Source organism: Perca flavescens, chromosome 10 (genome assembly GCF_004354835.1).
Source record: "Perca flavescens isolate YP-PL-M2 chromosome 10, PFLA_1.0, whole genome shotgun sequence".
NCBI classification, from domain to species: Eukaryota; Metazoa; Chordata; class Actinopteri; order Perciformes; family Percidae; genus Perca; species Perca flavescens.
This window is the reverse complement of record NC_041340.1, coordinates 31,250,707-31,274,030: the sequence shown is the minus strand read 5'-3', so window position 1 is coordinate 31,274,030 and position 23,324 is coordinate 31,250,707. Positions and strand designations below refer to the sequence as shown.

The window sequence follows — 23,324 nt, the reverse complement described above, 5'->3', positions numbered from 1 at the left end:
TATCCAGAGTCTGTTATATACATTGGCTTTCAAGAGGCACTAGAGGCAATACATGTGATGTAAATGAATTATTGAAATAAATATTTGCTTTCCTGTACAAACTATTTGCGAAACCTTTCATCTGTTTACGTGATCTAACAAACTCTGGTAATGTATTACCAACATGTGATAAAACAGATTTACTATAAAAGTACCACATCTAAGTCTTAAACCAAAACAGAAGAGAAAACTGAGAAATACTGTTATTTATTATAATGAATAAACATAGTAAAATGACACAATTATGATTGGGAGAAGGCACTGAAGGTCTACAACTAAGTTTTTAATCTGGATGTGTGGATGTGTGGTAGGAGGCCAATATTTTGCTGCCAGACATGGGACTTGGATGTGAGATGATGAGTCTTTATATTTGATGGAGGGGTCCAGTCTTCTTTTAATAAATTCCTCCATAAGGTCATCTCTGAAAGTTTGGGTTGTCTTTGTGTGAATAGGTCTTGCAATCCACTGTTTTGACTCTTTTTGGTACACAATGTTGTGTCTTTGGAGGCCTGAAATTAAAACGTCATGGATGAGTTCAAATTATTTGGTCTGTCAGATATCCATTATCATTGGCCTGTTATTCCAGAACCAGCATTGTTACATTCTAAAACATTAATTTGGTCAGATATACAGTAAGTCAAGGCCAGATATTATTTTTAGATTTAGATTTTTTTTTTAAATTTTTTATTAATTAATCCCAATAAATGGGAAATAACGGTGTTGCAGCAGCGATATATCAGACAAAGAGCATACAGTAAATCAGTACAGACATCTCTATTGCTGAAATGTGAAATGTGGTTCAGGTTCTACTTTATCAGAGTTTGAACCTCATTCACCTTCACCTTTTCAGATGTGAAAAGTAACATAGCTTCAATTGGTCATAAGAGAACTTATAATTGGCATATGTTTGTTACTAACCTGCAGCGGTTGCTTCCTGTTTACGTGGTGAGTCATCATATTCATGATGGTCCATAATGGCCAACATTGTGCGTGCCTGAATGGATTGGTACTCAAAGTGCAGGCACTTCGAGCAGTACCTTGAGTTGTCCTGGTAAAATATAAATCAAAATTGACAGTAGAAATTAGAAAATGTATACAAGTTACTGAAAGTTGTGTGCATGATCTGTACAAGACTGGAAATAGTATAAAATGGAGGCACTGGGAAAGTTTCAGGGCATGCCCCCTCACCTCTCAGCCGTCGTGTCTACATGACACTATTGGGTTAAAATAATGCAATAAAACTATTGGATCTGCCCAGAGCCACTCTGGATCTGCCATAACCAATCGCTAACGTTTGGTTGTGACGTATGTCATGCGCAAGTGCAACAAGAGGGGAGACTGACAACTATCGGCTTATATTTAACATTAGCATCGCTAGCGTTAGCCTTAGCCAACTCCTTCACCACTAACGAAACGAGCTGGAAAATCTAACTTTTCCCAAACCCCGTGGGGAGGAGGGCCACAACATCATGGCCACCAACACAGCAAATTGTTCTTGCTTGGGCTTTAACTTCTGGATATTCGGCAGCATTGCCACAACGGACCGAATGGCTTTGCTCACATCTTTCTAGCACATGTCCTCAATGTCATCGTTCTCAGCCACTCTCTCTATTCGCTGACTGGGCCGCTAAATATTTGGCCGGAGAAAACCCAAGAATATACCGCAAACCCAGACGGAGTACTGAAAGGAAATGAAAATTGAGCGGAAGTACGTAGGATGGCGGAGCCAGGCTTTTCATATGGTACATGTAACTATAACACGAGAAAGGGTTCATTAGCCTACCGATTGGTGTGTCCGTGTGGGTGCAAGGGCAAAACATGGCTTAGTGCATGTTGGTATCTGTGCAGAACTTGTCAGCTGCAAAGGCAATAGAACCTTGAACATGGCAGTTTTGGATTTCTGGGGAGTTGAAGGTGGTAAAACCTCAAAAAGGTGAAGGGATTCCTCAGGTTCTGGTGGCTCTTGCTGTACATCACTCAGCTCCCCCTGATTGATGAATGTCACAAACAAAACTTTAGAAGGCAAAACATACAGGAACAGGATTCAAAAGCACAGGAAAGGAATGTCATATTAGATAGTAATTGCCATTCATTAGAGCAAGGTGATGGTAGTATCACAGAACCAATTAGGCATTATGAAATTAGAGACCGGACACTATCAGTGTTTCATGTAGGAAGAAAATGGCTCCAGCTTTCATTCAGAGTCACTGCATTAGCTGGGTAGATGCCTACAGTCTCAAGAGTTACTACCAGTGCTCATTTACTACTCAGTCAGCTGACTCACATTCTGTGATAGGACAGGATCCATAATACAGACTTTACATAAACATTGCAAACTGTTCTGCTACTTCCTTTGGTCAAATTGCATGTAGCCTTCTCTGTAGTAGGTATCAGTGGTGTAGTCTAATGTATTGTAGTGGGTATACCGTACAGTATATTGGCCAGAATCTGCCTTTGGGGGAGGGGGGGCCACATCATAGTGGGGGGTCTGGGTGTCCTCCCTCAGGGACGTTTTAAACATCAACGACTTCATTTCCTGTATTCTGATACACTTTTATGCAACAATTTATTTTTTTAGGAAGAAAAACACAGATGACAATTCAAAATATAAGGTATGCACCAAACCCAGATTTGTTTTGGTTCGGCCGAATACTGAACCCACTGGTTAAGATTCTGCCGAACCGAATCCTACTCCCATCATCAGTCCGTTAACACAGTAAACACATTAATGAAGTAAACAACGTACACAGCAGTGCATTTTTCATTTTATATTATTTATCTGTAAAAAAAAAAAAAAAAAAAAAATAGGCAGCATTATGCCAGGCACACAAGCGGGAAAAACTATTTTTGACAAGGCCAATGTTTACCCTATCTCAAGATCCAATCAATATCCAAAATATTAGCCTTTTAGATTTATAATCCCATAAAGTAGGCTACCACCAAGTACAAACCAAAACCTTTCAATTAAAGTGCAACAATGCAAAGAATACATTTTTCATTTTTTTGTATTCATTTAAATCAGAATGTTTGGTGACTTTATAACATCAAACCTTTCACATGAAATGAGATTTCCTTTCAGGAAAACAAGACGCGTGGCATTAACAGGTGACAGCCAGATGCGAGTGTGGGAACGACTGTCCCCAGTGGTACTGAAAAGTCTTTCACTGGGCACTGAGGTTGGTGGCGCACGGAAGTAGATCTTCGCCATTTACGCCAGCAGTGGAAATCACAGCAGTGGAAATCACTGCTGGCTTGTCTTCCCCGACTGAAGAGGATCCTCTCTAAGAGGAATCAGAGGCTCACTGAAAAAAGCGCTTATCTCCACGTCAGCACCCGATGTGACTGTCTCAGTATTGCTGCAGTACAGATCGTCCCAGCCACTCCAGATTCCTCCTGAACAGTGTCGTTTAGTGCGAACCTCCGGGCCTTGTTCCTCAGGCTGTTCAGTTGCTGTAGTAGTAGGCCTACGTCCATGCGTCTTGATCCGATTCAGATACACGGGATACAGCCTCCTGCACAAGCAACTTTGATCAGCACTTTTCTGTGTCACTCACCCAAAAGTTTGCCTTGTATCTGGGATCCAGACTTGTTGCCACAACAAAGTGGCTATTCTGCTTGCTTTCCTCAAACTTATCCGTAATACTCTTAATAAACAGCACAGACTAGCTCGCCGTTTCATTAATAATCATATACTTACATTGTCTTTTCCTTTTCTGTGGGCGCATCTTTACGGAGCCTCGTAGGTGATATGGAGGAGAAAAACAAACGCTCCGTACGTCTTGAACAACTCCTGTGTGTTTCCAAGTGAAGTTTGACAGAGTGTACAGACAACTCTTTTACCAGTTGGCCTGAAATACTCCCATACTTTGGAAGTTTTTGCTCTAACTCTCGGAGTCATCTCCCTCCCTATATTTCAAATCGAAGCAGTGAAGGCGGGGGTAGGGGGCGGGGCAGCGTGATAGAGAAAGACAAAGAGGAGCAGATTAACCAGCAGGGCGCGAACAGCGCACACACTGGTGTGGAGGTGAATTACAGAGAGTTATAATGGAATACTGGGAAAGTTTTATAACAATAGGACAATTGAAGTCCAGATTATCAGGCCGTTTCAGCAGAGCCAACAGCTTCATATGCCATGGACCACAAAACCAACAACAGTTTGTTTCCATCCAGAGGAGTAGAGGGGAAACAACTCTGTGCTGTGTTTTCAAGGTGTAGTGCAGGGAAATATGATCTGCTGTGAGCACAGTGTATTTTATTTTGTTTCTGTGCTCGACTTCCTTTTTTTCTGTGCTCGACTTCCTTTTTCCGCATTATCTGCCATGTGCTGAAATGTTGCGGAGCTCTCCGACTCTGCGTATCTGCTCCGGTGGGCTGCGGACCCGGAACGCAGCCGTTCTGCAGTCAGTGGAAATACACACATTGACTTTAATGGAAACCTAATGACTCTGCAACCGGTGGAAATTGGGGGTAAGGCCTATCACACTGGCTGCGTCGCGTGTCCGCTTATATTTCGGCTCCCATGTTAACAGGTTAGAGCTTACACACTGCCTGCGTGACACGCACGTCTCGGGCGCGGCTCGAGCTGCGGCGAAAATGATTGCCTGCTAGAAATAGAACCGACGCCTATTTTTCACGTGACATGCTAGCGTGTTGGAAGCATTTCCAGGCAAAATATAATAGGAAAAGATTTTTATGTCATTTAGACACAAATACATTAATAAATGACATGTTGATGTTTGAAAGTCTCTAGGTTTTTGTAAATGCAGATATATAAATGTAATTCAAAAATATATATATTGAACCTGTCAATATAGAACGAAATATTCTGTAGCCTATTTTGCTGTCAACGCTGCCAACGTTGTCTTGGCTGTAATCAAATCTTTGCTGTAGTATATATTAATGTTTAACATGGTATTTCATTTTATCAATGGGAAATGTGTCCAGACAAGGCTAGCAGCAGCAGCACCGCGTCAGACACGTTCCTGGTGTGTAAAGACAGAAAAATCCACGCAGCTGACACACAACAGAAACGCCAGTGTGAAGGAGAAATGGAGGACATGGAAATAGAAGACTGAGGGAAGACGGGAAACAAAAGAAGGTGGGTTAAACTGGTGAAAAGGGGAGGAAAGAAGAGAACAAATAAGCAAAGGAGCAAACTAGGAGTTACTTGGCGGTTGGATGGAAGGAGGGACGAGCGAATAAATGAAAAGGGGAAGGGAGATTTAAAATTAGGGTAAAAGAATTAAACAGGGAATGGAGGAAAGCAGAAAGGAAGGGTAAAAAAAAGTTATAACAGAAGAAGAGAAAGGATAGGAAGGAAGGACTGGACAAAAGCAGAAAGAAAGGGAAGGAAGGGCGGATGAAGGATAGGATGGACAGCGGAGGGAGTAAGGGTAGAAGGCAACAAAAGATGAGAGACATGACATGTGAATGAAAGGGGACAATTAATCCTTGTTCCCTGCTGGCTACAATGCTGCTATTAACTCTGGAAACAATCTCTCTCTTACACACACACACGCACACACACACACACACACACACACACACACACACACACACACACACACACACACACACAGGTTTCAGCGACAAGATGGCGCCAGGGTCCATGGCAAGTCGTCTGTCTCCGTCTCATCTGCTTAGTTTGCCGTTTGCTAACGCTCTATTTATTTGTACATGCTGCCAAGATGTCTCTGCTTGTTTATGATCGCAAAACACTTCTCAACATTTGAGTATCTGCTGATCTATTGTCTAGAAGATATGAATTGGGAAACCGCAGGTCCTCGACCCTTCCTGTCGGATATACCTGCGTACCTGCGCCGTACACCTGTCATTCCCCCCTGTAAGAAATGCTTCAGGCGACTGGGAAAGCGCACAGGTGTGCTGGTCAGATTCAAGGCTTACACTGGCGTTAACCTGTGTGACGTGTGCTTATGGTGGCTGTTACATTCCTGCCGCCTGGTGATCGCTGGAGATGAGAGACCGGTGGCTCCGTCCCTGGCTCATCGGTTATTTCTGAGGCCAACCTGTTGACGTTATCTTTTTCTTCCACGCGGGTTCGGATCTGGAGAGGTGGTGTGGATTTTTTCGAGCCTTCGCCCAGTGAGGATCAAACTCTTCACTTGGCTCTGATTAATGCTAGATTGTTAGCAAACAAGACTTTTCTCCGGAATGACTTCTTCACTTCACATGAGTTGGATTTTGTGTTCTTGACAGAAACCTGGCTTGCATGATGGCCAGTCCACTCCTTTCTCTGAATTTCTTCCTCCCCGATGTGACTTTCTCAGCTCCCCTTGGACCACAGGTAAAGGCAGAGGGCTAGTTTCTGTGTTTTAGTTAGCTTTTCAGTGTCGGGAGATTCCGTTTGACAGCTGCTCCAGCTTTGAGCTGCAGCTATTTGAGACAAACGTTCCTGTGACTGTGTTATGTGCAGTGGTGTATCGACCTACAAAGTTTAACAAGGATTTTATTCAAGGTCTTTGCAGACTTTGTGGCTGGGATTGCGTTGACTCTGTACTCTGTTGCTCCAAGCACTAAAGCACTTTCAGAACCCTGGCTGAATGACATTACCCGCTCTCTCAGACGTGCCTGCAGAAAAGCTGAAAGAAAGTGGAAAAGGGACAAACTCCAGGTGTCATTTGAAATTTTACAGGACTATTATGATTATGTAAATACCAGGGAGCGGTTAAATCTGCTATAACTATCCCACCTGGTAGCCAGTTACAACCAGAGGCTTCAGGTTCTTTTTGAAGTTTTTGGGCATTTTAGGCCTTTATTTCTATAGGACAGCTGAAGACATGAAGGGGGGGGGAGGAATGACATGCAGCAAAGGGCCGCAGGTCAGAGTCGAACCCGTGGCCGCTGCGTACACCTCTATAAATGGGCACACGCTCTACAAGGTGAGGTACCCAGGTGCCCCTTTTTACATTTGTTAACGCTCTTATCAAGCCTTGTGACATGTTTTGTGAAAACTTTAAATATTGTATTTAAAATTGCTGGTCTTGGTTTTTCACTCACTGCTTTTACCAGTGACCCCTCTGTTCCTCCTTTAAGCCCAGCTGTCTGATCCACTTACATTCTCCCTTCTCTCTGACATAGTTAAACAGCTACCTCCTGCAACCTGCTGGACAGTATCCCTGCACGCTTAGTTAAAGGTGTTTTTAACACTGCTGGATCATGTATTTTATCCTTGGTTAATACATCTCTCAGCTGAGGCTGTGTTCCATTCCAGCTGCTTTTAAACATGCCATTGTACAACCACTTTAAAAAAAGAAGAATCTGGATCCTTCAGTTCTCTCTAATTTTAGACCTATTTCTAAACTCCCCTTTTTATCAAAAGTCTTGGAGAGAGTTGTTTTTAATCAACTTCAATCACGTTTAGATGATTTTAGCTTTATGAAAAGTTCCAGTCTGGTTTTAAGCCACGCTACAGTACTAAAACTGCCCTTTTAAGAATTTTTAACGACCTTCTCTTCGCTGTTGACTCAGGAAACTCTGCTGATTTAGTTCTTTTAGATTTGACTGCTGCCTTTGACGTGGTCAACCACTCGATTCTTTTATCCGGACTCAAACAATGTGTTTGCATTAAGGTCACAGCCCTCAAAGGGTTTGACAGATAGAAGTTTTGCTGTTCATCTTGGTGTTTTTTTCTTAATCTGCCGCCCCTCCTTCTTGTGGGGTCCCCCAAGGTTCCATTTTGGGCCCCATGCTTTTTTCTCTGTACATGCTGCCCTTGGGGTCTATTTTTTTTTGAAAAACACAACATTTCTTTCTATTGTTTTTTTGGACGATGTACACATCTATCTGCCTGTTAAAAACAATGACAAAGACACATTTCAGCCCTTGCTTAACTGCCTGAGATATCTTAAAATATGGTTGGATCAGAATTGTCTCTGTCTCAGTGAAAAAAGACTGAAATTGTTGTGTTTGGCCGTCCTGAAAATGTAAGTGCCTGTGGAGATGCTCTTGGTACCTTAGGTTCCTACATTGTTCCATTTACCAAGAATCTGAGTTTTGACAGTGCCTTTAAATTTGAAAAACAGATTAGTTCTGTTGTAAAAGCCAGTTTCTTCCAGCTGAGACATTTGGCTAAAGTCATGCCCTATTTTCAATCCAAAATGGATGGCATAGGAACAAGCACATTTTATGGAAAGATGAGGTGAGTTACATATTTTTAGTCTATGGTTTTGTTTCTATGATAATCATATATTTTCTAGTTCATTAAGGTGTTAGGAATCATATTTAGTTTTGAGAGCAACTAAATTATGTGTCTTTTGAAATTTTTTATGCATGTCAATTATAGTGTACATCAGGACTATCTTCATGTAAATAATGACTCCACATTGTCGTAGGAAACAGAACCGAAGCAGTAGAATTCTTTGCCAAATAGTTGAGAGAAATTCAGATTTGGAGTTGTCAGATGATGAGAGAGATGAGGATGAGTTTCAACCAGTGATAGAAGATGGTGATGAAGAAGAGGAAGACGATGCAGAAGGCTCAGTTGAAGGGACAGATGCAGACACAGATACAGACAGGGATGAGCAGGAAACTCATTGCTCTTTCTGTGCCAGGAGTAACATGTTTGTTTGATGCAGTTCCATAATATTAAATTGAGTATTTAAACTGTTATTACCTATCATTTATTATTATTTTTTTCCTTCATATCAGATTTGCACCTGTGTTACCTGGGCTTCCTTTGTGTCAAGATGACCCTACAACATGCAGACTGGAGTTCAATTGAATACTTAATAGTAAAGATATCCTTGCAAAATGCAAGGAAAAGGATTCAAGAATGATAAATTTGTCTATTTTGTAATCAAAATGTCTGTATTGTTGGATAATAATCACTATACAGCCCAAAATGCATGTATTCTTGGTTAATAAAACTCTATAATCTGATAAATCTACCAAAAGAATATCTACCAAATTTGTCTCTTTTCATACTCAAATGATCCTGTTGTCCATTATAGTGGACATGCTGAAAAATAAAATGTGTAAATTGTAGGATGGTTTTTTTAACCCTAAACAGGTATGGAATCACAAAAAATATGATTAGGAAAAAACTTATTTTCCTTGGTTCCCAGGAGGATATGTTGGATTGGATTAATCATCTCTTCGTTGTTTACAAGTAGTCCAGAACGCAGCAGCTCAGCTTTTAACTGGGACTAAAAAGCGTTAATGCATAACTCCAGTTTTAGATTTTATGTGGAGATTTTATTGCTTATTTTTAAGATGTTCCCAGTTCCAGGTTAAAAAATAAAGGTGACTGAGCATTTTCAGTGGCAGCTTCAAATCTCTCCCTATTCATATAAGAACAGCTTGGACCACTGAAACTTTCAAGTCCTTGCTTAAGACCCACTTCTATTCGTTGGCTTTCAATTCAAATTGACCTTGACCTTTTTCTACTACTTTATCTACTGTTATTTTATATTGTGTATTTGTATTGTATTTGTATTGTGTATTGTTCTCCATTTTGGGTTTGAACTGAACTGTGCACATACACACACACTCTTTTATTGTGCCTCCACCACTGTCACTCTTTACATGTATATCCTTTTTTTCTCTCCCGATCTTGTCTTTCTTGTGTCCTCTGTCACAATTGTATCTCTGTTGTCACTTTTATCTTCCCTTCTACCATCTTGCTTTTTCCCATTTCCACTTGTTTAATTGATGTTAAAGTGTAGCTTTATATACAGGGCTCCAGACTAACTTTTTGCCTTGGTTGCACTGGTGCGCCTAACTTTTTTATTTAGATGCATCTAAATTTTTCCTTGCATCGCCGTTAATGCTAAATGGCGATACACGATATATAGCTCTGTATTTTTTACAAAGTGGGCTAAATGTTCAGTTTTAAGTCGAAGACACTTTTCACAAGCTCTTTTATTAAAACAGATTGTGATTAAAATAAAATGCAAAGACAGGGTTTCCTTTACCAGTTTGAAAATATACAGCTGTAAATGAAAGTTATCTGAAATAAATAGCCTAGGATATATATATATATATATATATATATATATATATATATATATATATATATATATTTTTTTTTTTTTTTGAGAAAGCTCCTTCACTTCACCCTTTTCACGTTTTCAACAAAAATAACCGACTGATTAAAAGAGAGAGGACGCCCGGATAGCTCATTTGGTATATATAGAGGTTTGACTCCGACCTGCGGCCCTTTCCTGCATGTCATTCCCCGCTCTCTCTCCCCTTTCATGTCTTCAGCTTTCCTATAAAAAAAAAAGAAAAGAAAAAAAAAACAGAGAAAGACGGAGAGACAAAGGAAGAGGGGGGAGTGCGATGGACTGAAGCGTATGCTGCTCACAGAGTGACGGCTGACTCATTATGAATGGGTCCAGTATGGGTCAAATGCGCTTTGGCGGGTCAGCGGCGTTACACACGTCACGTGTAGGCTATGAAATGTCTGTCTTGTCACTGCGCTGCATTTTTATGAACTATGATATTCTGGCCATGGGTCACATCTCTCGCCAAGGTCCAGCAGGCTCCGTCTCACACGCTATTACTCAACGAACTGAAGTTAGTTGCATTTAATAACTTCTAATGTGTTTTTTGCTGTGGCGGCCGCAATAACAGAGAGTTACCAGCGGATACACCAATACAGGTTTTCCTCTCATACTTAACAATATACAGCTGTGTTAATAACAATTAAAACTGTAGACAAATGTCAGCAGTTTGGACCGGCGGCGCTGTGTCTCTCCATGTTGCAGGGGAGCCGTGTGTGAGTGAATGGGGGCGGGGCTGTGCGGAGGAGAGATCCAAACACAGGCACGGCTTTACAGAAGGAATGAGTCATGGAACGCAACATTAAACCATATCGATATAAACGACATCGCTTTGTCCGTGGAGAGGCACCGGATGCGACCTAGGAAAAATCTTAGTCTGGGTCTTTAGACAAGGCAAAATAAATCAGATTATAAACATTAAGCAAAGGGCATTGCATGTTTCAAATGGCACTTGTTTTTCTTCATTTAAACCAGTTAACACCGGCGTGTTCCGGTGCAAACGTTCCTTGGTGCTATTTTGCAGTTTCAGAAAACATTTCCGCCACTGATCAGGAAAAACCTGGTCTAAAGTCAGTGGCGCTAGTCTAACTTCAGTAGCGCATTATTCAGATGCTATTTTAGGGGCGCATGCTTGGCCATAATGTAGCGTGTGCACAACACGCATACACTTCTCTCATCTAAACGGACGCAGCAGTTCCCATTTTTGCAAACCATACATAATTACAAAGAAAAATATTACAGCGGCCAAGATCCGCCCATAAAGCTATTTGCATTTCACTTTTGATACTTGCGTTTCAGAACGAGCTGTCATATTTAGTAGCGTTTCACTTCCTTTAAATAGATCGATATGGTCCTGGAAGATGCGTTCACTCCTAGGAACGATCTGTTACTTGCAGCAGCAGTAAATATGCCATTGTGCGAGTAGGCCTAGGGTGCAAAAACAAACAGGCCCGCTAATAGCGTGATCAACCACTAATTAGTGGTTGGCGTGGTTCCCAATTTACATAACTGATGTGAATTGAAGTGTTTAGTTAATTTAAAACGCCATAATACTTTGTAAACTAATGGAAATAATTGGTAAAACATATTATAATTGTAATTTAAATCCTATAATATCAAATAACTGAATTGAAGAAAACACAATAACCAATTACTTTGCACAATCATGTCAGCACTGGAATGTGCCTAATTGTGCTCTTTAGTGTGCTTAGATACTGATTTTACCTGAGAACAAATCCCAAATAAGAAAACTTTGGTGAATGTCACAATCTTGGTAATATCAACCCTCCATTGATATCAACTTCATTTCTGTGTGTTTAGTATGACACTGGAGACAGGATTTAGTTAACGTGGCTTCATAAAGACTGGAAGAAGGAAGAAACAGCTATCTAGCTAGTTTTAGGTAAAAGAAAAAGCACCTCTAAAGATCTCCAATTAATACTCATCTCATTTGTTGCCAGAAATGGACATTGTTTTGGTGGGGAGTTGCATGCAGGAATATTGTCTTCCAGTCTTGTTGAAGCTCTGTAGAGAAATCCAGGCTGTAGGCTTGTCCATATTACTGCAGTTGTAAGAATTATTAGCAGGATGAATATGTATATCTGTAACTGCTGTAGGCCGGCTCCTCATCTACAATGGGTCTCCTTTTAGAGAGATAGACACAGGAGGAAGAGGTCTTGATTCCACTAAACTTTACTGGTGTTCAGAATCTGGTACAGTGGTTTGAACAGTAGGAACAGCTTTCTGTCTATGTAAGAAGGTAGTATGATGCCTGCATGGTATATAGGTATGTACGTATGGTATCTGAAATAATAATCAGAATAGAAACAATAGGGACTCAATATGACAGTAAAACTGTCAAATGATACAAAACTGTCACATTAGCACCAGTTATATTAATATGCCACACTCACAAATTATCATTAGCACGTTAGCATTAGCTTATTAACAGCGATGTGGAAACAGTATTCAATCTACTCACCGAAATATCATTAACAACAATCAAACTCTTTAAATTGTAATTAAACACAGTAAAGCTCTGCCACAGAACATCAAAGTAACTGAAACCTGGGTTCTGGTTATTTAACAAACTTACATGTGCTCATTCACGCATACAATGTTCATTCCTTGGCTGTACCAAGTGGAATAACTCACTACGAAATATGAACACAGTGGTAAAGGACCCCAGTCCTTGCTTAGTTGTCCAGCCTAATGCCTGTCCATTTATCTAGCGCCCTTTATATTATGTAAGGGTTAATGCCCGACGAGGTGTCCATTGTCAGGTACTAATGGACGACGGCAAGGCGTGAACCGTCCGATGCGCAGCGGAGAAGTCCATTAATACTTGAAAATGGAAACCTCGAAGGGCATTAACCTGCTTATACCATGGTCACTTGCCAAATAACATATTTTTAAAACATTAGTTCATATTTTAATTAGTTTTACAATCAAAATCTAAAGTTTATCCAAACAATAACTCTGTTTCCCTGGTTACGCCTGACGGTTTGACTAATACCTGGAACAATCATTCCCATCCATCAGGTTCTTATGCAATGCAAACGTTGTTCACTCCACCAGGAATTAGGAAGGACCTTAGATACGACTTGCCTCCGTTATAGGGTGACCAGACGTCCCGGTTTGACCGGGACAGTCCCGATTTTTAATCGCTTGTCCCGAGTCCCGACAAAAGCCTGTCGGGACGCTAAAATGTCCCGGTTTACACCATGAGCGGCGTCAGCTGATTTTGCCGTGTTTTCAGCCCCGAATGTTTTGAGTGAAGCCCCGAATGTAACTTTGTCCATTTATTTTTCCGAGGCGAATAGAACGGGCAGCTATGTGAGGGGTCCGACCATGCTGTATTTGTTGATATCACCTAGCAACCGTCTCTCTGTGAGGAAAGCTGTGAAGTTTTTGGATGAATTGTAGCCAAATCAGTCTAATACAGTGATGCCATCAACACAAAGTTTAGGAGCGCAATACTAATGATTTAGTTTGAAGTTCCCGTGACGTTTCCGGTCTACGGAGCTCTGAAGCAGACCTGTGGGTCTCTTAGTGTCCACTCTCTCTGTAAAATGCAGCGCAGCTTCAGGTTCATGGATGCGCTCAGCTGTGGCCATGCTGCGGCAGATGTGTTGCGTTTGTGCTCCGTGTATTCTTTAGTTTCGGGTTTCCACCTCCGACGTAGAGCAGCGTACAGCCACTTCCATAGCTAAACAATTTGTCTCATTCAGAGACCAGAGACCCAAACGGGGCTCTGTGTCTGTCAGAAGGTCTGAGATCTACCGTATCAGCAGAGCAATCACGTAATGCACAGCAGACTATGGTGTAGGTATAGATTATTTTCTGAAATATAGCTTGTGATTTTATTCTTGTAATAGCTTGTAATATCACTTTATTTTTCTCAAAATATCACGACTATTCCAAATCACAGAGAACACTACTGTGTTTATATACTTTGAATGTGCACAAAGTTTTGGACAAGAGCAGTAAATCTTGCTCAAACATCTGAAATATTACAGTCCAGGCGTTTATTAATAAATTAAAATGAATGAATGTATCATTGAGGTGAATAATTGTCATATGCACATTAAGGAGGTTACTTAACCAACAAAAGACGCAAAACAGGAGGTAAGAGTAAATGATGCCTATAGGCTACATGTGTGCTGACTCAGATATAATTAGAAAAGTCCATCCAAAGGAGAATAAATAGTTGGAAGCAATACAGAATGCCTGACAGCCTTACTGCAATATATTCCATTATGTTTTTATATTTGGAGTGTAATCTGTTTCTCTTAAAATAAAGATATTTGCAGCATACATTGATTCAGAAAAAGGTGCATAAAAATTCACCAGAATGCAGGAAATTAAGTGTTTAATGCTCAAAATGTTCAATAAATCATTTTAATTACTTTGCTGTTATTGGAATAAATAACACTTAAAAAAATCTTTTTTAGAAAAAATCTCAACATAAATCTCACACTAAACTGAAAAAGGCTGTTACTGCAATTTTGTTAATTTCACAGGAAAAAACACTTATTATTAGACGAGGAGCCTAGGATCAAAATAATGAAGTTACTGTCTGTGTCTGTGTCTGAACAGGGCTGGCACATGTTCACGTTAAAAAGTGTGTGCGTGCACAAACAAACTACGGTCACGCGCAAAGTGTCCCGGTTTTAGCTCCAGGAAATCTGGTCACCCTACTCCCTTAGCAACCGGAGATATTTATATAGCCCGCTCAGCTGATAGAACCCTTCAGTTTAGCTACGAGCCAGAAAGCTAACGTTATGCTAGCAATATCCAAAGTCAATAACATTGTGTACAGTTGGCAATCAGTAAAAATAATTTCACAGTATGTTGAACAACAAGACAAGCTAGCTATCCAGCCATATCATTGTCCCCAAAACAATATAACGACTTTTATGAAGAATTTGATCCGCGATGTGAGACTGTCGGCCGCAGCGGCGCAGCCTGAATCAGCGAGCTGAACAGTGAACGGGATGTGAGATAACGTTATTCGCTGTGAAACAAAGTCAGTCCAGAGGGCCAGTAGAACTTACTTCTTGCAGCGTGTGTGTTTTAGCGCCATCCTGTGGTGTTCAGAGGACGAGTTGGAAATAATAAATCCACATTTCATTTTTGATTTAATGTAGCGCATTCATTTAGAACAGTAAACAGTCAGTTTCACCAAACTCCTTTAGTATGTGTCCTATATCACTTTTTAATGGACACCCTGCAGCCAATCAGAATCGAGTATTCACCCAGACCATGGTATAAATACCAACGTCAGATGACTCTACAGTGTAACCCTATGGGGCAAATATGCTATCTAGAAATAAATCGCTTATTTTCACCATAAACAGGCATATACATGTTATTATCAACAACGTTTGTCAATATGTAAAAGGCCCTTACGGAAATATTCCAGTGTATATTTACCTTCTATATCATAAATGGGCCTCTAAAAAATGCCAATTGTAGTGAGTGACCATGTCGCCTAATAAGTCTCTGAGCAGTGTTTACCTTTCTAATGTCCGCTAGCATACAAGCTAACTATAGCTAGCTTTGTGTGTAACATGACAAAAACCCAGCCATCTCAGAGGAGCGAAGCTCAATATTTCATTCAGTAAAATTATGGTACAAAAGGAGCACTAACGCCACAGGTCTTATGTGAATTGTGGGACGCAGATGTAGGAAACTCCGAAGGCAGTTGTAACGTCGGCGTAATGTTAGCTAGCTGTCTAAACTTGTGAAAGGCCGAACAACATCTCCCTCCAAGCTGTGTTTCACTTTCCCCCTCAATATTATTATAAACATAATAAAGACACCTGGACTTGGTGGAGACCAAAAGCCATAGGACTATGGCAAGATCACAAGCATTTAGGTACATGGAGTGTAGCGAAAAAGCTAACGCTAGCATAAGGCTAACTTCATTCATTTCTAAAGCAGTTTTAGAACTTTTTTGACAGCATGGTACACATTAACGATGGCATTACTATATTTGTCCTATGTAATTAGTTATCATATTGAAGAGAGAAATTGAGATTTACCTCACAAAATAATGAGTAGTGATTTAGCTAGCCTCCAGTTTGCTCTTTTCACCTTCAGCTCCCATCCTTTTTGCCTTTTTGGTTCACGGGGGGGGACTTGTGAAATGTTTTGCCGCTTCCCTGTCTTTCAGTGCAGCCAAACTTGCAACAGTTGGGCATTTTCTCCGTGATTTATGCCATTTTTTTAATACTTTATTACATTTTTCCACTACTCCCTGAACTATGTCAATTGGAATCAGATGAATGTTGGTATCCAACATGGAGTCCACGAAATACGTGACCACCTCAAGAACCAATTGCATAACGGGCTAGCTCAGAACATTCGATTCCCTAGTTGGCCACACTCTCTATATAAAGGGTGCTACATTTATCTAACTAATACTGCCACTGACCTCTCTTGTGAGCTTATGTACACCAATGCATGCACAGGATTTTACTTTCAAGTAGTGATGGCAAAATGAAGCTTGGTTAACAATTTTCTTAATTTTCTGAGCCCAATAAATTTGTTGTTTTAACCCTTTGCGAAACATAGTGCTCCATCTAGTGGGCTCAGAAAATAAAGAAAATGGTTCACAAGCTTCATGCAGCTTCATTTGGCCATCAGTACTTGTTAGACGGTTTTGCCCATAACACTGTTCAAATGCCAGATGGCTACACTTTGTTATTAGAAGCTTCAAAAATAAACTGAGACTTTGGATGAAAAAAAGAAACCCTCATGACAACACTAGTGAAATCTCCTTTAATATTATCAGTAAATCCTCATGTTTCGATCATATTCTGAGTGGCTTGCCGACAAAAGACTGGCCAGGGACTGCATAAGACCGAAAAATGGTGAGTAGTGATGTCCAAATGAAGCTTTGTGAACAATTAGTTGCATTTGTTGACCCAACATTTATTTTATTAGTCCACTAGATGGCGCTCTTTGTTTAAAGAAAAAGGAATTTAAGGAATAGCAACTCAGTGTGCTTTCAACCCTTTGTTGAACAGAGAGCACCTTTTAGTGGGCTCAGAAACTAAAATGCTTTACGAAGCTTCTTTTAGACATCCCTAATAGTGAGCCACCACCTCACTGACCTCATGCCAGCTTTGTACACGTTTGCAGTATTGTGTGATTCTTTTTTTTAATTGGATTATGCATTTCTTTTTATTACAATGCAATGAATAATTTTGTTCAGTTTGATGATTCAAATCACAGCTAGCCAGTAAACCATGCTGGGTCTAATCAGCTCCGTCTGGCAACAGGAGCATAAACGGTCAAGAGTTGTTGGCATTTCTTTAAAGGTCCCATGACATAGTGCTCTTTGGATGCTTTTATATAGACCTTAGCGGGCCCCTAATACTGTATCTTAAGTCTCTTTCCTGAAATTCAGCCTTGGTGCAGAATTACAGCCACTAGAGCCAGTCCCACAATGAGCTTTCCTTAGGATGTGCCATTTCTGTGTCTGTAGCTATTGAGGAAGAGAGGGAGGGGTAGTCAAGGTTGAGGGTCGGGGTGTGTGACAGGGGAGGCAACCTTGCTCCTTATGACCTCATAAGGAGCAAGATTCCAGATCGGCCCATCTGAGCTTTCATTTTCGCCAAAGCAGAGCAGGATACCCGGGGCTTGGTTTACACCTATCGCCATTTCTAGCCACTGGGGGACCATAGGTAGGCTGGGGGAACTCATTAATGTTAAAAAAACATCAAAGTGAAATTTTCATGCCATGGGACCTTTAAACCAATCACAATCATCTTGGGCGGCGCTAAACTCCAGGCGCAGATAGTCTCGTGTTTTGGTGGAACACTTGTAACCCGCAAAAGAAAACGCCACATACAATATTAAGTGAAGTTAACTGTTCACACAATACAGTAACGTGATCTATATAAATTAGCTGGATACATGGTTAAACATAATTTGCTGTTAATAGTGTATTGCCGTGTGTATTTTGTCCATAGCAAATCCCTGCCAATAGGTCCCAAAACGTCCCAGTTAGAGAGTAAATGTGGTAAACATATTCTTTGTTAATATTTACAATCATTCACCAAAAGAACCAATTAGGCCTGCCTTGTTGCACGATCCAAATTGTCTTCAAAACTTGCCATTTTCAGCGTGTAACATTGCTCAAAGTTCCCGGTTGCTGTTCTTCGATGTGACTGGAGTTTAACGTAAACACAAGGAAAGTGGAATGTGAGGGACATCTGGTGGAACTTCTGCGGTGGTGGAACTATCCGGTAAATGAACCGCCGTTGATCCAGACTAGTCTGAGGGGGACGACCGTTGACGGCAAACAACCCAAATATCAGAGCCAGGCTAGCTGTTTACCCCTGCTTATCTTCTTGTCTCACTCTAAGAGTGTGAATAAAATGTTGAACTATACCTTTAAGTCCTGTCCAGATCCTCCGCTGAAGACATCTGTACTGTACTCCGATGACCTTTTGTCCCACTTCCAAGTGTGTGTGTGTGTGTGTTTGCATAGGAAGTTGTTGCAGAGAGCAACCTGATACACTGTTGCCATGCCATTGATGTAGTAGCAGAAAATAGGAACAAAATTACATTTCCTATCTCAGCATGGCACTGCTCCAGAAATCTGTGTGGTAATCTGTCTCTACCGCCCTCTCTTTTCCCCTCTGTCTCTACCTCCCTTCTCTCTTTCTCTCTATTGACTTGCCGATTCTTTTCAAACAAAGTATGGAGGAGTCACATTGTCTGCTATCATCTATCTTCATCCCTTCCTTCCTCAGTTGTTCATCTCTCCCCATTTCCCCATTTTTCCTTTGGATAATGAGTGCAATTAGACTGTAAAATGACCCCTTTGTTGTATCTTTGTAATAACTGACTACACAGGAGGGCATAATAGTTCCCACTTTGCATGGTACACTCCTTCAAATTAGCTGTGCATCAAACTCTTTAGAGCTGTCACATTCCACAACAGAGCCATTGTCCTAGCTCTTCAGCACTATGGTTGCACACATGTTTCTATGAAATAAATAGAAATGGGAAGTTTGTGAGAAGTAGTGATGGCCAGATGAAATTTACAGTAATGAAGATTTGTGAACCATTTTCTTTATTTTCTGAGCTCGCTAGATGGCGCTTTTTTATTTATGGAATGTGTAATGAAATTTCATGAAGCTTCATTTGGCCATCACTACTACCAGTCAATCTATACTTATCTGCAACTGCAGTCTAATCTGAGAAATATTATTTTCCTGACTTTTCCTGCTTGCAGCAATGCTAAACTTGTGTACTGAAGCATTTATTGAGAGTGGGCGATTATTATTTAACAGGCTGTACAACTTCAAACACATGCAACATCCACTGAAGATCATAGTGAGGTTAAGACATAGCCTTAAGGTTTGTCGCCTTGAATGAACAGTACGTGCTCATTTTTTCCCCAAGATTTTAATCTTAATGTGGAATATTATCAGATGCTGTTTAAATGCGTTTGCTGCCAGACAAACACGCACTTGAGCAGCTGCTTTTCTGTCTGTTTAGTTTCCCCATGAGGCAGCACACAGCGAGGTATGAACCATTCAAGCATTAAAAATAGCCCAGCATTAAGCACCATAAATATAATGTGCTGTTTTTTTGTTGTTGGGATTATTCATTAAATAAAAATGCCATTTAGGAAAGCAACATTATTAAATAAAAACGGATGCATTGTTTTCTCCATATTCACCCAATTGCCCATTTATTGGTATTGAAAGGTTGCAATAACATATTGTAATGAAGGTTCAACTAAAGGTGACCAAATACATATATTCAGTTGTCTCTACATGTTCTTCCAGTTTGAATTTGCTGTGTCTGACAAAGATCAGCCGAGATCCAAATATGTTTCTAAACAAACAATAAGTGAGCATCATTCAATAACATATTCGTCTTAAAAATGACATTTTGCAATTAATAGGTGAAATCAAATCACTAACTTTATATTTGTTTGTTTTTTTCAGTGATCTAAATTTCAAATGCACTTAAAAAAAGAGGCAGCTATTAGGAAAGGATAGGGTATAATAAAAAAAGTAAACTAATTAAAAGAAAAGACGCGTCAGCTCACCCAGATACTTAATACTTAGTCTGATGAATGTTGAAGGAAATTTGTGGGAGTGGGGAAAGTGGGCATACAATATGCTATGTTGAAACTATATAACTGGTCTAAACTGAAATATTATCCAATAGCTTTACTTCTATGCCTCATAAGTCAGAGTTGTGAGCCAAAATGTAAAGTGCTTCATTAATGACCACTGTCAACTATTGTCACTTTCTGCACCAAAAACTAGTGAGTACTTTGTTACCACGTGGTCTAAGATTCCACCACATTTTACATAAATCTTTTGACCATTATAGGAAATAAGAAGAAAAAAAAAAATCTAAACAAAAATATATGTTTTGGCCTTTTGGAAGGTCAGGAGCAATGTGAAGGCTATCTCTTAAATGCATTTTACTTTTCTTTTTTAAAACTAAATTGTGTAAGAATTTCTCCCATCTAGCGGTGAAATTGTATATGATAAACAACTGAATATTACCCCATTCCAAGCGCATTCTAACGCCGAACCTGAAATTAGCTCTTAGTATCTCCATTGTTTACACGCAGCTGTTCTAGCTATCTGTGTTGACAACTGCATGACGTGAGTTGTCTGCCAGGGAAATCACAACGTTATGCACAACCATGCTATAGTTAGCCAAGCAACTATGAAATTTTGAATTTACACAAATAAGCAGAATTACCTCTTGAAAAGAAAGCAGGCAACTTCGGTTTCCCTTTTAAAAACCTTGCTCCTTATGAGCTCTTTCCATCTTGGAAAAGCCACTCCAATATTCACTTTGGTCTTGTTGCTTTGCCTGTCACATTGTTGTTTTAATTCTCTATTTAACTTCCTTGGCGACTCCATTACATGTCCTAGAGAATAGGTGTGATCCTCCATTTTCAACAGGCTTTCAAATATGCCGGCCATTGCGAGTAATCTTCTCCCCCTCCCTGGCATTCGTCACAGTGTGTAAAAGCTTGAAAGGCGGAGGTATGTCCCTCTTTGGCTAATGTATTTTAAAGATGGAGGTGCAACATGGCGGCCGTCACTCGAGCGACTCGCTCCTATGTATTCTGAATGGCGCGTACGAGAATACTTTGTTAGTTAGTGGAAGTTGGTGGAAGTAATTACACATGAATGAGCACACATTTGTGAAAGAACAAAGGTTTTTTTTGCTAAGAATCAACTCAAAAAGTTATAAACAGCCTGCTTATTGAACAAAAACAAATCTGATATGACTGTGTTTCATAAACCCAGGAATAGTTTGTGGGAGTAGTGCTTTTGGGTCCTCTCATGATCATCATAATAATAGGTGTTAATGAGCGTACTCCCAGGGCGAGATGATGAGACGTGGGACAATTTCTCATAACTCTGTCAAGGTCTAAAAAAAAATTAAACACTTCAGAATAATACCAATGTACCATGTAATGATGACAGGCAACCCATGTTGCATTTGCATTATTTGCTATATATTAAATATGTGTTGAGTTCTGCAGCTCGAATGCTTTGTTTAGGCCTTAAGGTCCTTCCAAAATATTTAGGGAACATATAGAAAGATGTACGTGTACCAACATCTTTAGGCTGAATTCTTTCTTTTTATTTTCTCTACCTGCTTAGTCCTCTTCAGAGTCACGTGGGACTGGAGCCTATTTCAGCATACTTTGAGCTCAAGGCACTATGTATCATTAGGAAAGATCTGAGATCACTAGATCAATGCATACTACTTTTTTAATTTGGGGGAAACAGTGATGTCCCTCAACAAGTGGCCTATTTCCAATCAAATAGAGCCAAACCCATTCAATCATGTGTAAATATATACTGATCTAAACACACACTGGAAAGCCAACCACATAAGGGGTTTAGAGACACATTTGGCCACACAAACAACAACAAAAGTGGGAAGTATAAAGATGACTTTATAGTTCTACAAATAAGGGTTTAAGCTTCATGAAGCTTCATGAACCATTTATTTTATTTTCTGAGCCCACTAGATGGCACTAGATGGTTTAAAGAAAAAGGCTCAAGGAATGGCAATTAAAGTGCTTTCAACCTTTCGTTGAGAGAGAGCACCGGGGCTCAGAAAATAAGGACATTGATTCAGAGAGCTTCATGAAGCTTCATTTGGCCATCGTTATGGAAAAAGACACACTTCTACTTTACTTTAATACAGCTGTCTACACATTGGCTTTGTAATAGCTTGCGTTTCACTCACACTAGATTAACGTTACCGTGACCTGAAACTTGACGTGACATTGTGTGAAGCAAATATTCACTCTCTTTTTAGCTCCATTTTTGTCTCTATCAACTCATGAGTTAATACCTGGCTAGCTACTAAATGCTCCACTATGTTGTAGTTACCTGACCAGTGTTGGCTATGTGGAATTGTGCATGGCAAACGACATGGGTGACTTGGAAATAATGCACCAGAGGTTTAACATTGCAAAGGTTTTTAGTATTATACTTAGTATTGCTCTCACATTTGGGGGCAGTGTCACACCTAAAATAAATGGTGCCAGTCACACCATTTAGCAATTAAAAATGGGAGGATGGGTGTCTGTGACAAAATATAGAATCTATTAACATGCACAATATGCTGCCACCGTGAAACATCCCATGTGCCCATTGAATTGTCCACCGCATGAGACATCCTGAAGAGCTACTAATTAGCCTGACGTTTTAAAGCCATCAAATAGTGTTACGTCCACATAACTGCACCTGAACCATCTGTGTGGACTTCCCCAGACAATACAACAAGCAGTGGTGTGTTTCAGTGTGGCTGTATTTGTTTTTAAAGCGTCCTTACCCTTATCTCTCCCTGAGGTATTCTAGTGTTGTTCCTGTGTGCTAATTGGCTTAATTACAAGCAGTCTAATGATGAGTGAGGGGACGTATCCACGTCCCCTAGCTGCTCATTCTGTCTGGCCTGCTTACTCCGTCCATATTACATTAAGGAACTTCTATAGTTTATATATTGAGCGTTTCTGGATACAGCTTCTCTCTGACTACTTCAGACCAAGTTTAATGGTTGAATCCATTGCATTCTTCAGTATGTCAGCGGCATGTAGACAGTATTTCATTTTGGTGCAGTGGAGCAGTACATTGTCTGTCAGTGTGTTGTTAAGATCCCTCTGGCACAGAACGATGCATTCATTTTTGTGAGATCATGTTCATGTGCCATTTCACAGTGAAACCACACCAACACATCAAACATCAT

At 40.2% G+C, this 23,324-nt stretch overlaps 1 long non-coding RNA gene across 1 annotated transcript; it reads right to left on the bottom strand.

Annotated features, from left to right (window-relative positions):
* Nucleotides 1-296: 296 nt before the first annotated feature.
* On the bottom strand, nt 297-2,484 carry LOC114563434 (uncharacterized). Its single transcript, XR_003693618.1, has 3 exons — nt 1,823-2,484; nt 958-1,087; nt 297-548 (listed from the first exon to the last, which is right to left on the bottom strand). It is a non-coding gene; the product is annotated as an uncharacterized LOC114563434 (long non-coding RNA).
* Nucleotides 2,485-23,324: the final 20,840 nt, after the last annotated feature.